Source organism: Lissotriton helveticus, chromosome 12 (assembly GCF_964261635.1).
Source record: "Lissotriton helveticus chromosome 12, aLisHel1.1, whole genome shotgun sequence".
In the NCBI taxonomy this organism is placed as follows: Eukaryota; Metazoa; Chordata; class Amphibia; order Caudata; family Salamandridae; genus Lissotriton; species Lissotriton helveticus.
In genome coordinates, this window is record NC_136073.1 from 289,143,798 (window position 1) to 289,158,099 (window position 14,302).

Genomic DNA, 14,302 nt, shown 5'->3' on the forward strand with positions numbered 1-14,302 from the left:
AATTTTCTTCTTAATGCCCTTGATTTTATACAATGCTATCTCAAGATGGTACATAGACAGTAATTTAGTTTGCCACATAATGAAATTTGGTGGGTACTCATTGAGCCATTGAGATGTAATACAAGAGCGATATGCCGACATGCAGATAAAAATAAAACCTTCCTCTGGTTCAGAACCCTGGTAAGTCGCACTTTCATCACACCCAAAAATAACCAGAGGAGCTGTTAATTTAACAGAAATACTCAAACTGTTCCTTAAATAAAACTCAATATCGGCAATAAGTTGAGATAGCTTAGGGCATCTATAAAACATATGAGCGGCGTCCGCTGCATATAAATTACATCTATTGCAATTCGTCCCACGCCCCGAATTCCATTTAGCCAGTTTGCCTGGCGTGTAGTATAATTCAAAAACTGACATAAAGTGTTGACTAATCATTGACCCATTGAGTAATACATTACCCGCAATCTCCATACTTCTCTCCAAATTAACATGTTCAACGTTCAGCTTGTTTTGCCATTTAAGTACCCTATCCTCTAATTCGTCTTCTACCTTCTCCAGAAGCAACTGATATAAAGACCCTATCTTACTCCGTTCCTTTATGGCTTCAACTATCCCAATTTTCCCCAGCAATATCATCTGTTTTGCGAGTTTCTGAACACAAAAACTTCGTATCTGGAGATACTTAAAAAAATCTGCGTGATACAAATGGTATTCTTTCCTTAAATAATCAAATGAAACAAAATCATTCCCTTGAAACAGATCACCAAAATTACATATCCCCAAACTGTGCCACCTTTGCATTACCCCGTCTCGAAATAATTCTGGGAGAAAAGAGCATTTCTGCAAAGGAGTATATGTATTTATATTAGGGCCTATTCTAAATCTCTTCTTTATTGTCCTCCATATAACATAAGCAGAATAAATAGTCTTAAATTTGTTTTTTTTATAGTAACTAGGCTCAATAATTCGATTTAGACATTATTTAGCCTCGGCGCCCAGGAGCATCTCATAAATAGAAGGCGAGGCAAAATCCTCGACCGGATCGTCAGGGAGAATTAGTACTCCCATATGTTGCAGAATCACTACCCAGTGATAAAATTGAAAGTTCGGGATACCCCAGCCTCCTCTTTCTCGGGGTAACACACATTTTACTAGCGCTCTCCGAGCCCGATGGTATCCCCAGAGAAATCTAGAACACATTCTATTTATTCGGGCAAAATAACCGGAAGAGATAATGAAAGGGATAGAACGAAATAGGTACAGGAACTTTGGGAAAATAAGCATTTTTAGTACATTACTGCGGCCAAACAATGATAGCTTTAAGTTATTTATTCTTTCTAGTAGCTTATTAGAAGAACCAATAATAGGGTCCAGGTTTATAGAGATGATTTCTTCAATATTAGCTGTAATTTTAATCCCTAAATAATTGGCTTCTTTTGCGAGCCTAATATTCTCTGGTCGGCCAACATCTGAGTGAATAAGCTGTGTCTTATCGACGTTCAATTTGTACCCTGAGAAATGCCCAAATTTCTCGGCTGACTCTATAATATTTGGAAATGCGGTACACAAATCTGACGTCACAACCGCAATATCATCCGCGTAAGCACAAACTTTAAAATCCTGATTCATTATCTGCACAGGTTTAATTACAATATTGTCCTCTAGGCTAATAATAAAGGGATCAATATACAAGGCAAATAGCAAGGGGGAACAGGGACACCCCTGTCTTGTCCCCCTTGCTATAGATATTTTCCCCGACGTCTTCCCTGAAATTCGAACAGTAGCAGATGGATGAAAATATAGTGTCTGAACTGCCCTGATAAATTCACCGGGAAACCCCTTCCTTTCCAAAACCAGCCACATAAAATACCAAGCGACCCTGTCGAACGCTTTTTCTGCGTCCAACAGGGCCACACCGACCGGAGAATGTGTACCCTGAGCCCAATCCAGTAGAGATATAATCCGTCTTATATGATCGGTAGTACCTCTGTGCTGTATAAATCCGGTGTGAATAGCTATGTTAATGAATAGAAAAATTAGGATCTGTACTTTAACTATATGCGGCCTAAATGACTCTAAGAAACGTCAAATTTTAGCTAAAATTATACAGATACTACAGATAGATATATTGTGTTTGCAGGAAACACATGGTGCATGGGCCAACAGAGATTATTTAAAAAATATGGGAATAGAATTAGTTGTCTGTTCTAAGCAAACTGGAGTTAAAAGAGGGGTAGCGATACTTAAGAAAAGGGGTGTGGGAGAATGTGTAAGGGCTGATGCAGATAAATTGGGCCGATGGGCTATTTGTGAACTAAAGGTGGGGCAAAAAAGGTTTTCACTCTGTAATGTGTATGGGCCAAACCTGGATGATGCCGAAGTCTTTAATTTTCTGAATTTGGAAATAACACAATGGACTCTGCCCGTGTTATTGTGTGGTGACTTTAACATTCATATTGACTCATGTATGAATATTAGATCTAATCCAGTACATCCAGGGAGAAAGAAGATTGTTTATGCGGCCTTAAGAAATTTGTTAATGGATCATGGTCTTCATGATGTTTGGAATATAAAATATCCATGGGATCCTGGGTTTACCTTTTCTTCTGCCCCCCATTCCAAATTTGTACGGTTAGATTACTTTTTTATAACACTTAAGCTGCTTGCTAAAGCTAAACTCGAGATCCATCCTAAATTGGTCTCCGATCACAATCCGATAGTCATAGAGTTGGCTTTAGATTTGCAAGATAAAGTAGAACCCCAACAGTGGTCCTATGATAGGAAGCTCCTTCTGGATGAGGAGTACTGTCAGGATATGACCAAAACAATTCAGGAATGTTTTTCTATTAATAAGGGCACGGCCTCCCAGGAAATAGTCTGGGATACGTTCAAATCGGTAATAAGGGGGGAAACCTTTAGCTTCTCCAAGTTTAAAAGCAAAAAGACTCGGTCTAAGTATCAGCAGAACTTTGAGCATGTTCTTAAGGCAGAGGGGAAACTGGCTGAGGTTATTAGACATGGTGCAGAGGCAGAAGTAATCCAGCTGGCCCAAAGGGAACTCACGGTTAAAAGGTCTAGCGTGTATGCTTATATTGCCGACCAAATTGCTGCAAATTATATACAACATAAAGAAACGGCATATGAGTTCGGGGAAAGAACAGGAAGAGTGCTGGCAAAAAGGACAAGGGAGAAAGCGGTGTATAATGATATCCCTAAAATTAAAGATTTGCAGGGGGCACTGCAAGAGACTAAGGAAGGTGTGTTAATGGCTTTCCAAGGGTTTTACCAACGGTTATATAGGGAGGAGCCGGATAGGATAGATGCTGGGGACTATTAAAGGGATTTGATTCCGAAAACTTTGTCGGAGGTACAAAAGACAGCATGGACGGCTGCACCAGACTGGGGAGAAATTGAGTCAGCAATTTTAGGCTTAGCCCAGGGTAAGGCCATGGGACCTGATAATATCCCTCTGGAATTTTACCGAACTTTCAGGAGTATATTAAAAAAAGAACTATTGGAAGTTTGTCAGCAAGCCTTTTTGGGTAAGGCTCCCCGTTCATGGGCGGAAGCTACGATAGTGGTCTTTAAGAAAAAAGGTAAAAATGCTGAGGAGATGGGGGTCATATCGGCCGATATCTTTACTGAACTCGGACAGCAAAATTTACTCCAAGGTAATTGCTAATCGGCTAAATGACCTGATGCCAGGTTTAGTATCTCTTCGACAACAGGGATTTGTGCTACCCACTTAAGTAGTCTTTTAAAACATGTCTCCGGTCTGCCATTGCATCCTGTTTGCAGTTTTAGACTGACAATTTTACCTGGCAAAATAAACCTTTTGCAAGGCCTAAACCTCCCTTTTTAATACATGTAAGTCACCTCTGTGGTAGGTCATAAACAGCCCACAGGGCAAGGGGTAGTGTATTTAAAAAGCTGGATATGTAGATTTATGTTTTACATGTCCTGGTAGTAAAAAGAAACTTCCAAATTAGTTATTTTCTACTATGAGGCCTACCTCTCCCATAGGATAATACTAGGTTAACTTATTACATTTAATAATTGAAAAACGTTTGTTTGGGAACAAGCAGAAATGTCATGTTTGGTCTCTAAAGAATTGTAAATGTAAATCCTACTTAATGGTAAAGTCAGATTTTAAGCCACATTCCTAACAACGTCGCTTTTAGAAAGTTTACATTTTCTTGTCATGTTTGATGTCTGCAACCTGTGTCCTGGGTTACATGACTAGGTGTAGTTAGCAGGTGACATTTGTGATTTCCTTCCAGACAGTGAGACAAGGGGGGTAGGTGTTGGCAGGATGGGCCATCCTGCCAGAATGTTAGAGGTAGAGCTGTTCCATGCCCCACTTAGATTGAAAAGGGGCTGCCTCAGCACACTCACAAGAACTTGACACCAGGCTTTTGTCACCCCAGACATCTTGGGGCAGGGGAATGAAACATATTCCAGAACCAGATGTGGGGGAAAGTGTAGACGTTTTTCCCACTTCAGAGCTGGCACCAGGTATAAATATTGGACCCTCAGACCAGCTCTTTAGTAGACTCCTGGACCTGCGGACATTGGAGAAGGACTGTCCTGATGCCAAAGGACTGTCCTGATGCTTGAGGCCAGCCCTACTCTCTGAGAAGGAAGACTGGACCTGCTCCCTTCATCCCAGGCGAACCTGAGTGACTTCAAGGGTCAGGTGGCTGATCTCCTGTTCAGAGGGACAGGAACACAATAAACTCCAAAGGTCTCCTTGCTACTGTCCAGCAGGCCCTCAGCACTGGACATGCCTGGATCTGCCTGAGTCCTGCTGGCTTTGGCTAAAGTGTGTTCCTAAACACCGAAAGGTGCTTCTCCATGTCCTGGATCAATGGCTGGCATCAGTTGAGCTCCTCCTATGAATAAGGAGAAATCTTGAACCTCTGGGCTGTTCGCAACAGTGAATGGGTCCATTCAGGCTGAGATCTTGCCGCGTGTAATGACCACCAACCTGAAGCTCCGGTGGACCAGATTCTTCACACTACAGTGACTGCCATCGATCACCGGTAATGCAAGATCTGAGCTTCGTTCTACAGCATTGACAGCCCATGGTGACTGCAGGAACTCGGAGTCATACGAGAAGGAATGCTCAAGAACAATAATTGAACCTAAACAGAGCTTGGTGGTCAATCTCAGTTCAAGAACTTTAACAGACATAGAGGAAGCTGTGCTGAATAAGGGCTTAGGCTTTGTGACTACTGACGAGGGCGATCCATTTGTTCTACAAATGGAACTAGCACAGTTTTTCCGGAAACTGAGGCTCCATTATTTCTTCAAAAACAAGAACTCTGAGGAATCAGAGGAGGAGAGGGATACGAATACAGGTTTGAGGAACAAATCTACTTTTTCACCTCCCTCACATGCCATACCGACTCAAGTTCTTACTTTCGAACTAGCTGTGAAGAATGATCTAGATCTCATACAGTACAGTTCCAGATCACGGTACAATAATCTCACCACCGCAGAGAGACATGGTCTGAAAACATTGACCCAAGACGGTACTATAATTGTGAAGCCCGCCGATAAAGGGGGCTCCATTGTGGTCCAAAATGTGGATACCTATAGGGCAGAGTGTCTCCGACAGTTGAGCAACAGCGATGCTTACCGTCCACTGACTATTGACCCTACTCCCAGACTGACGAGGGAGATTAAAGTCCTGGTTGAAGAAGCCTTAGCAGAAGGCTGGATTACCCCCGCAGAGGCATTATTCCTGCAGGCTAAGCATCCTATTATGCCTTATTTTTACACCTTACCCAAGGTGCACAAGCCACAGAGACCGCCTCCAGGGAGGCCCATAATTTCAGGCCAGGGCTCATTACTTGAACCGCTTTCAGCGTTTGCTGACTACTTTCTCAAACCCTTGGTCAGCAAGATGCCTACTTTTCTTAAGGACACTGCGGATGTCCTGAGAGTGATTCCCGAAATTGTGTTTGATCGAGAGACAGATTATCTTGTCTCTCTGGACGTTGAGTCCCTGTATACCTCCATTCCCCAGGATGCGACCCTGGATACCATCAGGTCCATCCTGGGCGAATCGGAACTGGACTCCATTACTCCAGTACCGTTCATTATGGCTTTGGCTACCATAGCCATGAAAGAAAACTTCTTTATGTACGAGGACCAGATATACCACCAAGTCTCTGGGACCAGCATGGGCAGTATTTTTGCCCCTTCGCTGGCGAATTTATATGTCCATCAATTTGAACAGACCACAGTTCTGCATCCCACTAACCCCTTTTTTCCATCCATTATTTGGTGGAAAAGATATATTGATGACATTCTGATGGTGTGGAGAGGGACTAGTGAATCAGTCATACAGTTTCATCAATGGCTTAACAGCAAGAACAATTACCTCCGGTTCACGATGGAAATGAGTAAAGACAGACTCCCCTTCTTGGATCTCTCGATTTACCGCACCTCGAGGGGCTTGGAGAGTGAACTGTACAAAAAGCCAATGGCAAGGAATTCATTGCTCCTGTATGAAAGTCAACACCCTAAGTCACTGAGGGATAATCTGCCTTTTGGACAGTTTCTTCGAGTTCATCGGAACTGTTCTACCCCAGAAACTTTCAAACGCCATGCAGAGGAGCTTTCTAAACAGTTGAGAGAGAGGCACTACCCAAAGAAATTGGTCCAACGTTCATACAAACGAGCAGCTAACAATCATCGTGATGCGCTTTTGGAACCACGTATAGAGAAACCACCACTGGATCGTCTCACTTTAGTGAGCACTTTCAACACTAAATCGAACTATGTTCAAAAAGTGATTAAAAAGCACTGGAGAATTCTGAACAGTGGTAAAGAAAAGATTCCCTTCCCACTTTTTGCCTTCAAACGCTCAACTAACCTGAGGGACCGTTTGGTACACACACGACCCAAATCCACACCCAGGAGAGAGCTAGGCACACTATGGGATCTCCCGCCGGTGGTAGGGCACCATCCTTGCGGGGGTTGCTCTATTTGCCCTTTAACAACCAAAATCACGAGCGTGGACATTGGGACAGGTAAGCCTTGGGAGCTGCGGCAGTTTACAAACTGCAACAGCACCAACTTGATCTACCTCATCACTTGTACGTGCAATGAAAGTTACGTGGGCATGACCACGAGAAAGGTGCGTGTGAGGATGCAGGAACACAAAAGCACTTTCCGCTGTAAGAAAGATATCTCTAAACTTACCAAGCACTTTATCACATGTAATCATGCCGAGACAGACTTTAAATGGCATGTTCTTGAGAAACCACACATTCCATCACATGTGAGTGATGTGTCTAGATATCTCTTTATTCGGGAACAAAAGTGGGTTTTCAAATTGGGGACAGACAGACAAGGGCTGAACGATGATATTCCGTGGTTCGCCTTGTCCTGAGCTCCCGATAATTCTATCCATGGATGAGTATAGGGTTATGCGAGGGACATACCCTTGACAGAGCACATCAGGATTTGTCCTTGGACATAACATGATTCTTCCTTTGAGGGCAATACTCTAGTTGGCCGTTGGCTAATCTTCTTTAGCCTACTACTTATTGATTACCTTATGAGCACTTCGCTTGTTGTTTGATGCTCTTTACTAGGTATATCTTTTTCCAGCGTTGCCCGTATGGTAGGTCAGTTTGGCGGCTTATTCAGCATGTTCTGGCAGATATGACGGCGAGCCCTGTTACCCAGGTAGTTGCATATGGCGATCTAACCTTTTAATGATAGGGGTCCGCTATTTGAAGAATATCACGGTATAAATTGAATGCTGATTTGAGCAACCTCTTTGGAGTGGGATGTGTGCTTTTAAACGCGTCATTACTAATGTTTGACCCAGCATTGCACCATCTGTGAGCCAGTGCGCTTTGCCACTATTAAATAGCAATTTGTTATCCTGTTTCATTAAATTACATATGAGACGCTAGTTGGGAGTAATTGCGTCCTGCCATGGACTAACTAGCAATGCGATAGTCTGTTTTATCACAAAAAACTACAATCACGAACGACATGACGTCATCCTGTAGTTCTATACCGCTTATGCCAAAGGAAGGACGTCGTAAGTGGCCGTGAATGAGCGCATGGGAGGGTACTGCCAAATACCGGACGATTAGTAAGTCCGTACACCACTAGTGGGCAGGACTGTGATTAGGCATGTGTGTTATCACGGCGGGTCGGAGCATCACGCGCTCTGTGAGATACCGCGCCTTGCCACGAACTAACCAGTAATGCGGAAGTATACTGTTTCGAAAGAACTACAATCACGAATGACGTGACGTCATTCTGTAGTTCCACACCGGCCATGCTCGCGAGAGCACGCGCGCGTGACTGTGAATGAATGTGAGACAGGGCACTGCCAAGGAGAGGTCTATTACCAGGTCCTGATACCATCAGCGGGCATTATTAAGTAGGTAAGAGGCAGATGGACAACAATGATAGATATGTAAAGTGATCTTTGGGGAGGCGGCGATCGGGCCAGCCCCTCCCCTACCGGTATCGATTGGCTGTGTGCTGCTCAGCCTAACAGTGAAGTAGTTAGAGCTCACTGGTGACTGCGCCTCCCCCTGACTCAGTCACGGCCCGAGATACCGACGGACAGGGATGATTACCTGTGTTGCTAGCCTGATATTAGGTGGTTGCCATTGTGCTAGCCATATGTTGTATACAAGAAGTTTTGTAAACCACTTTTAGTTTAGCCGGTAGTTGACAGGGAGTTGGATAGAGGGTGGTTTGTGAACCTATTGATGGGTGTTAATTAACTCCATGTACAGAAGACCTTGGATTAGGTAGATATATACATCGCCAGAGCAGCTTCATGTCTGGTCATCTGGTTTTTGTATTTCACGCAGTCGGTTTCTGTTATTGTAGAGCGGGGTCTCATATATCCTGAGCCAGGTCCAGGAAGAGGTGAGGTCCACTCCCCGGACACACTGGGTGAGTAAGCAAGCTGTTACATTCTTGTGAAACAATTTATTATGTTTTCTATAGACCAGGGTAGCGGATTGTGATTTTCCTGTATGTTTGTCCTCTCTAAACAGTACATATTCAACCAGGTGCCGAAGAGAGGAGTTGACACAGTCGAAGGAACATCATATCCTTTACTGGTTTTCACTTGTGTGTTTTTTTCTTAATTTTTCACACTTTATTCACAACCAATGCAGTAGTATTATTATAGAACAGAGACCCTGACGAAAGCCGAAGGAGTCATCCCTTAGTGGCTGAAACATGTTGGTCTCCTCGCAGCTATTTGTTTGGACTGCGATGACGATATTATACTGTTCTTGTTTTTATTAAGGAAGGGGCCAACAATTATTAAAGCTTTCTGGGTTGAGTTCCCTATCCTTTTTTAAGATCACCACTTATATAATTTTTGTTTACACTGCACTTCCCATCACATCAACATCATGTGGTAGTACCGAGTGATTGTGGGTCACTACCCCGTATCTGGTTATCGGGGTATGCCGGTCTCAATGATCTAGAGACACAATACCCGATAAGGACTACCAAATGATAATATTGATCATTACAAGACTGTTGATGGGAATCCTACACCAGGGGCGACTCACGTTACTGGTTCTTCACATCTTGTGATCTGGTTTGTTAGTATTATTGTGTTCGTACCCTTGTACTATTGATAAGGTGATGACGAGCAGAGGATTACGGTTGAATCCCTAATTAGACCCCTAAGTTTGTAGTTGTTTGTAGCCCATGGTGACTGCCAATGTAAAGCTCCAGCAATGATGGTCTGTGACGCCAACACGATCTTCATGCTATAGCGACAACTATCCACAACGCTCTCCCTGCTCCTTGCGTCCTTCTCCACCGCAACTAAGCACTTCACGCCAGACTTTGAGAAGATAACTTTTTCATCTGGATTAACTTGGTCCCTTATCCTGCCGGCACTGGATTGCGGTCAGCAAGAACTTATGATTTTGCCCTGGTCTAACATGACCAGATAACTGTGCGCGGCGCTTTGTGCTTTTGGTCCCTATACTTACCCAAATCTTTGAAACTGCATATCTCCAGCCCTACTTAAAGGATTTTTGGATGTTTTACTCTCATTTTAATTTATTACATTTTACTCTTTTTGTAAAATTGGTTTGGGACTTTTCTAGTCTTGTGTTCTGACTTTGCTTTTGTTTGCCTGTATGCGTGAGGCTGTAGATGAGGCTGTAGGTTTTGGAAGTCTGCTTCAGTGAGTTAGTCGAAGAGCAAGGTCTTCAGCTTCTTGGGGATTCAAGAAGTGACAAGGAGGCGCTTATGTGTTGCTGGAGGTTGTTCCAGGTCCTGGGTGAGATGTAGGAGAATGCTAGATCTCCCATTCTGCTTTTTGTGGATGCAGGGGTGTGAACGAGTAAGAGTGAGGCTGAGCACAGGCATCTAGTGGGTTGGTGGAAGTGAAAGCAGTTGTTCTGGTATGTTGGCCCGATGTTGTGCAGTACCTTGTATGCGTGTGTTAGGAGTTTGAATTGGCTACATTTGTGTATAGTAAGCCAGTGCAGCTCTCTGAGTTGTGGTGCGATGTGGATGTGTCGTGGGAGGCCAATGAGTAATCTCACTGCAGCATTTTTGATGGTCTGGAGTCAGTGGTGGAGATGGTTGGAGATCCTGAACCAGAGTGTGTTGCCATAGTCTAAACTGCTTGTGATGAGGGTTTTCCTGCCGGTGCGTCTGGTGCTCCAGGTTAGACATTTGAAGATCTTCTGATGCATGCAGAGAATATGGAAATAGGAGGAGCTGACTTCGTTAGCTCGTGCTCTTATGTTGAGATTGTAGTGCAGAATGATTCCGAGGTTGCTGGCATGGTTGATGGGTGTGGGTCTGAGCTCTGATGGTCACCAGGTGGAGCTCAGGGAGAGTTCTTATCTCCACAAATCAGCAATTCCATCTTGTCGGAATTGAGTTTCAGGCAGTTACCTCTCATCTAGTCTGCTACATTAATCTTGCATTTGGAGAAGTTGGTTCTGGTGGTGGTGGACTTGTCAGTCAGAGAAAGGATGAGTTGGTGCTGCATACATTCTATACACATAGCCTCTAAGTTAAGCCTGACTGCTTTTATGCGCAGCTACTAGAGGGTTAAGAACTGATTCATTTGGTGACTTTCGTGATTCACCCTGACAGTGATTGTGGTTGTTAATAAACATGTTTTATTAAGAACAAAAAAAAGTGAACCACATCATATAAGAATTATTTCTAAATATTTACTAAATACACATTGTAAATTCTACAAAATACTTTAAAATACATTTAAAACATATTAAAACTACAACTAAAAAATGTGAACTTAATTTTTTCTTTAAAATTAAATTTAAATTAATTTTTCAATAATACATAATTAACTGTATAACATATTAGTATTTAATGAAACATTAACACAAAATATACATAAAGTAAAACATACCATAAACTTACAATAAAAGTTTTCAAAAAAAATTAAACAAAAAAGGAAACAAACACCTTGGAGAAATACAGCGATAAAAGAGATAAAACATCAACTTAGAAAGCTGCAATATGCCTGGCTCAAAACAAACACCAATCAAGACAAAGTTTGCCTATAGATAATTAACAGATTATACAAGTAAGCTATCAATAAGGCTAAGAAAAGTTACTATTCAGTCAGAATTCAAAATGATAAATGTGCAAATAAAGAATTCTATAAAATTCTCAATGAATTTTGTAAAATAATTTGCCTAGAAGGAGCTCATCCCATTACTCAAGATTTCACAGACAAACTGGCAAATCATTACACAGCCAAAGCAGACACATTGGGCTCATGCTGCAAACAAAGACAAAGCACCAGTACTGACCCTTTTCCAAAACAACAATCCAAGAATACTCTGACCCAGCCTCTATGTTCCTTCCAACACATTGCACACAATTAATTTATGGATCTGGTCAAAGCAAGCAGGCCTGCCGGCAGCCTTTCTGACCCGTGTCCACCGCAAACCTTCAAGACAATTCTTCTAACAACCTCTGCTGCCACTCCAGTAAGAAGAATCATCAACAATTCCTTAACTACTGGGATATTTCCACAAGAACTCAAAACCTCATACATATGCCCATTACTAAAGAAAACAAACTTGGGCCCGAGGAACCCAGACCATTACAGACCAATTACAAACGAACCTTTCATGGGCAAATTCATATAAAATTCATATAAAGAGTAGCATTCATCCAGATGTCACAATTCATTGAAGGTAATGCCATACTCTCATACTCCCCTCCATGAAGAGGCACAGAATCTGCCCTCCTTGCCATCTGGAAGGACCTAACAAACACAGTTGACTGCAACGGAATTGCTGCGCTACTTCTTTTGGACCTCTCGGCTGCCTTTGACACAGTTGACCATGGCACTCTGATACAAAGACTATACGATGCCAGCATAGAGGGGACTGCTCCAGACTGGATCACATCCTACCTTCACAACAGAACTAATGTTATCCATACCCCCCCTTTCTCGTTCAAACCGTGCTTCACAAAAGCAGGGGTCCCTCAAGGCTCTATCATCTCGCCCATGCTTTACAACATCTACATGAAGTCATTACCGGCACTGACCAATCAATTTCACCCCACAAGCTAGAACTATGCAGCGGACACGCAAATACTCCTTCAACTGGAATGCCCCAAAGATATTGGAGACTCGCCAATTTTCAGTTGTCTCAGAGCCACAGATCAATGGATGACATGGGGCCATCTCAAATTGAATGCTTCCAAAAGGGAAATACTCACAGGTGGCAATTGGAAACATTATGACCCACTCGCCACATTGCCTGGTGATCTGGGAACACCGCCTAAAGAATCAAAGGAAGTAAGAAACCTCAAAATGGACATGGACTCCAAGCTATCAATGAATGCCCAAGTGGACAAACTAGCAAGATCAAGCTTTGTTACTAAAAAAACTCAGCAACAACTCTTTCTCCATTAGGGATTTCCACACAAGATCCAGGCTACCATTTCCCTTGTTCTGTCCAAACTCGATTACGCCAATAGCCTCTACCACGGATCACCTTTAACAACCATGAAAAGACTACAACAGATTCAGAGGTCGGCTACCGGAGTTTTCTTACATATAAAACCGCAAAACCACATCTCCCCTGCCTTGAAAGCCCTGCATTGGTTACCGGTTGCCAGAAGATCCATGTTCAATCTACTTTGTATCACCCACAAAGCAATAAATAGAACAGGACCACTCTTCATCAGGAATAAAATCACCAAACACGTTCGACAAAGAAACCTCTGCTCCAGAGTGGAACCTCGTCTCATAATCCCAACGTACAAGAAAAAAACCATGGGTGGCACGTCGTTCTCTTTTCAAGCAGCCAAACTATGGAACTCTTTACCCCCCAACATAAGATCCGCAGATAACCACCTTATTTTCAGAAAGCTACTAAAGAATTGGCTCTTCTCCACATAACTACCAAAAAGCAAATAGAAATATACAGCATATCCCTCTGTATTTAAGCATTTATTTGGACTATAGATAAGTACCTATATGTGTGCATTGCTTTGTATAAACATGCAGAATAATTATGTGCTTAAGAAATATAGATATTCATTAGTTCTGCTTAAAAGATGTCCATATTACTGATAGTTACATTATTCAGTTTTTAACATGTATATAAGTGAGTACATAAATGAGTAAATCTTTCATCATAAATATTTTTCTACAATTGCTTCACTATTGAATTACAAAGAAATAAAATTCATTTAAAGTGCAACATCACTTGAAAGCCGGAGTTTATTTAATGCATCTTTAATCTACATTTCTTACCTTTCTTTATGCATCTATATACTTATGTATCTATATATTTATTACTTTTCTCAAAATTCAACATATCCAATGCACTACTCTATTTCTCACCGTATACCGCTCTCAATATATCCTCTATCCCAACTCTCTGACTCATCTCAAACCTCTTTCTACTGCTCTTTACAGTGTACTACCATTTTTCTCACCCTATACCTCTATCAATATAACCTCTAACCCTCTCTCTCATTCCCCACACCACTACTATGATCCCCAAAATAACCCTTTCTAGACTCCTCCCTACTCTACTCCTCCTTGCATGATCTCATACATCTTTTACTATTCCGATCTCCCAAAACAAGCCTTTCTAAACCTTTCCCTCTGACTCAACCCCTCCAACCTCCCCTTTACACGTCCCAAGCCTCCTACTGCTGCCATGAGCACCAAAACAAAAAATAAATAAATACATTTTTAAATCCCTCCCTCTTCTATCCCTCCACTACCCTTTTCAATCCAAATAACAGACTAATATGTCCACCACTAAAA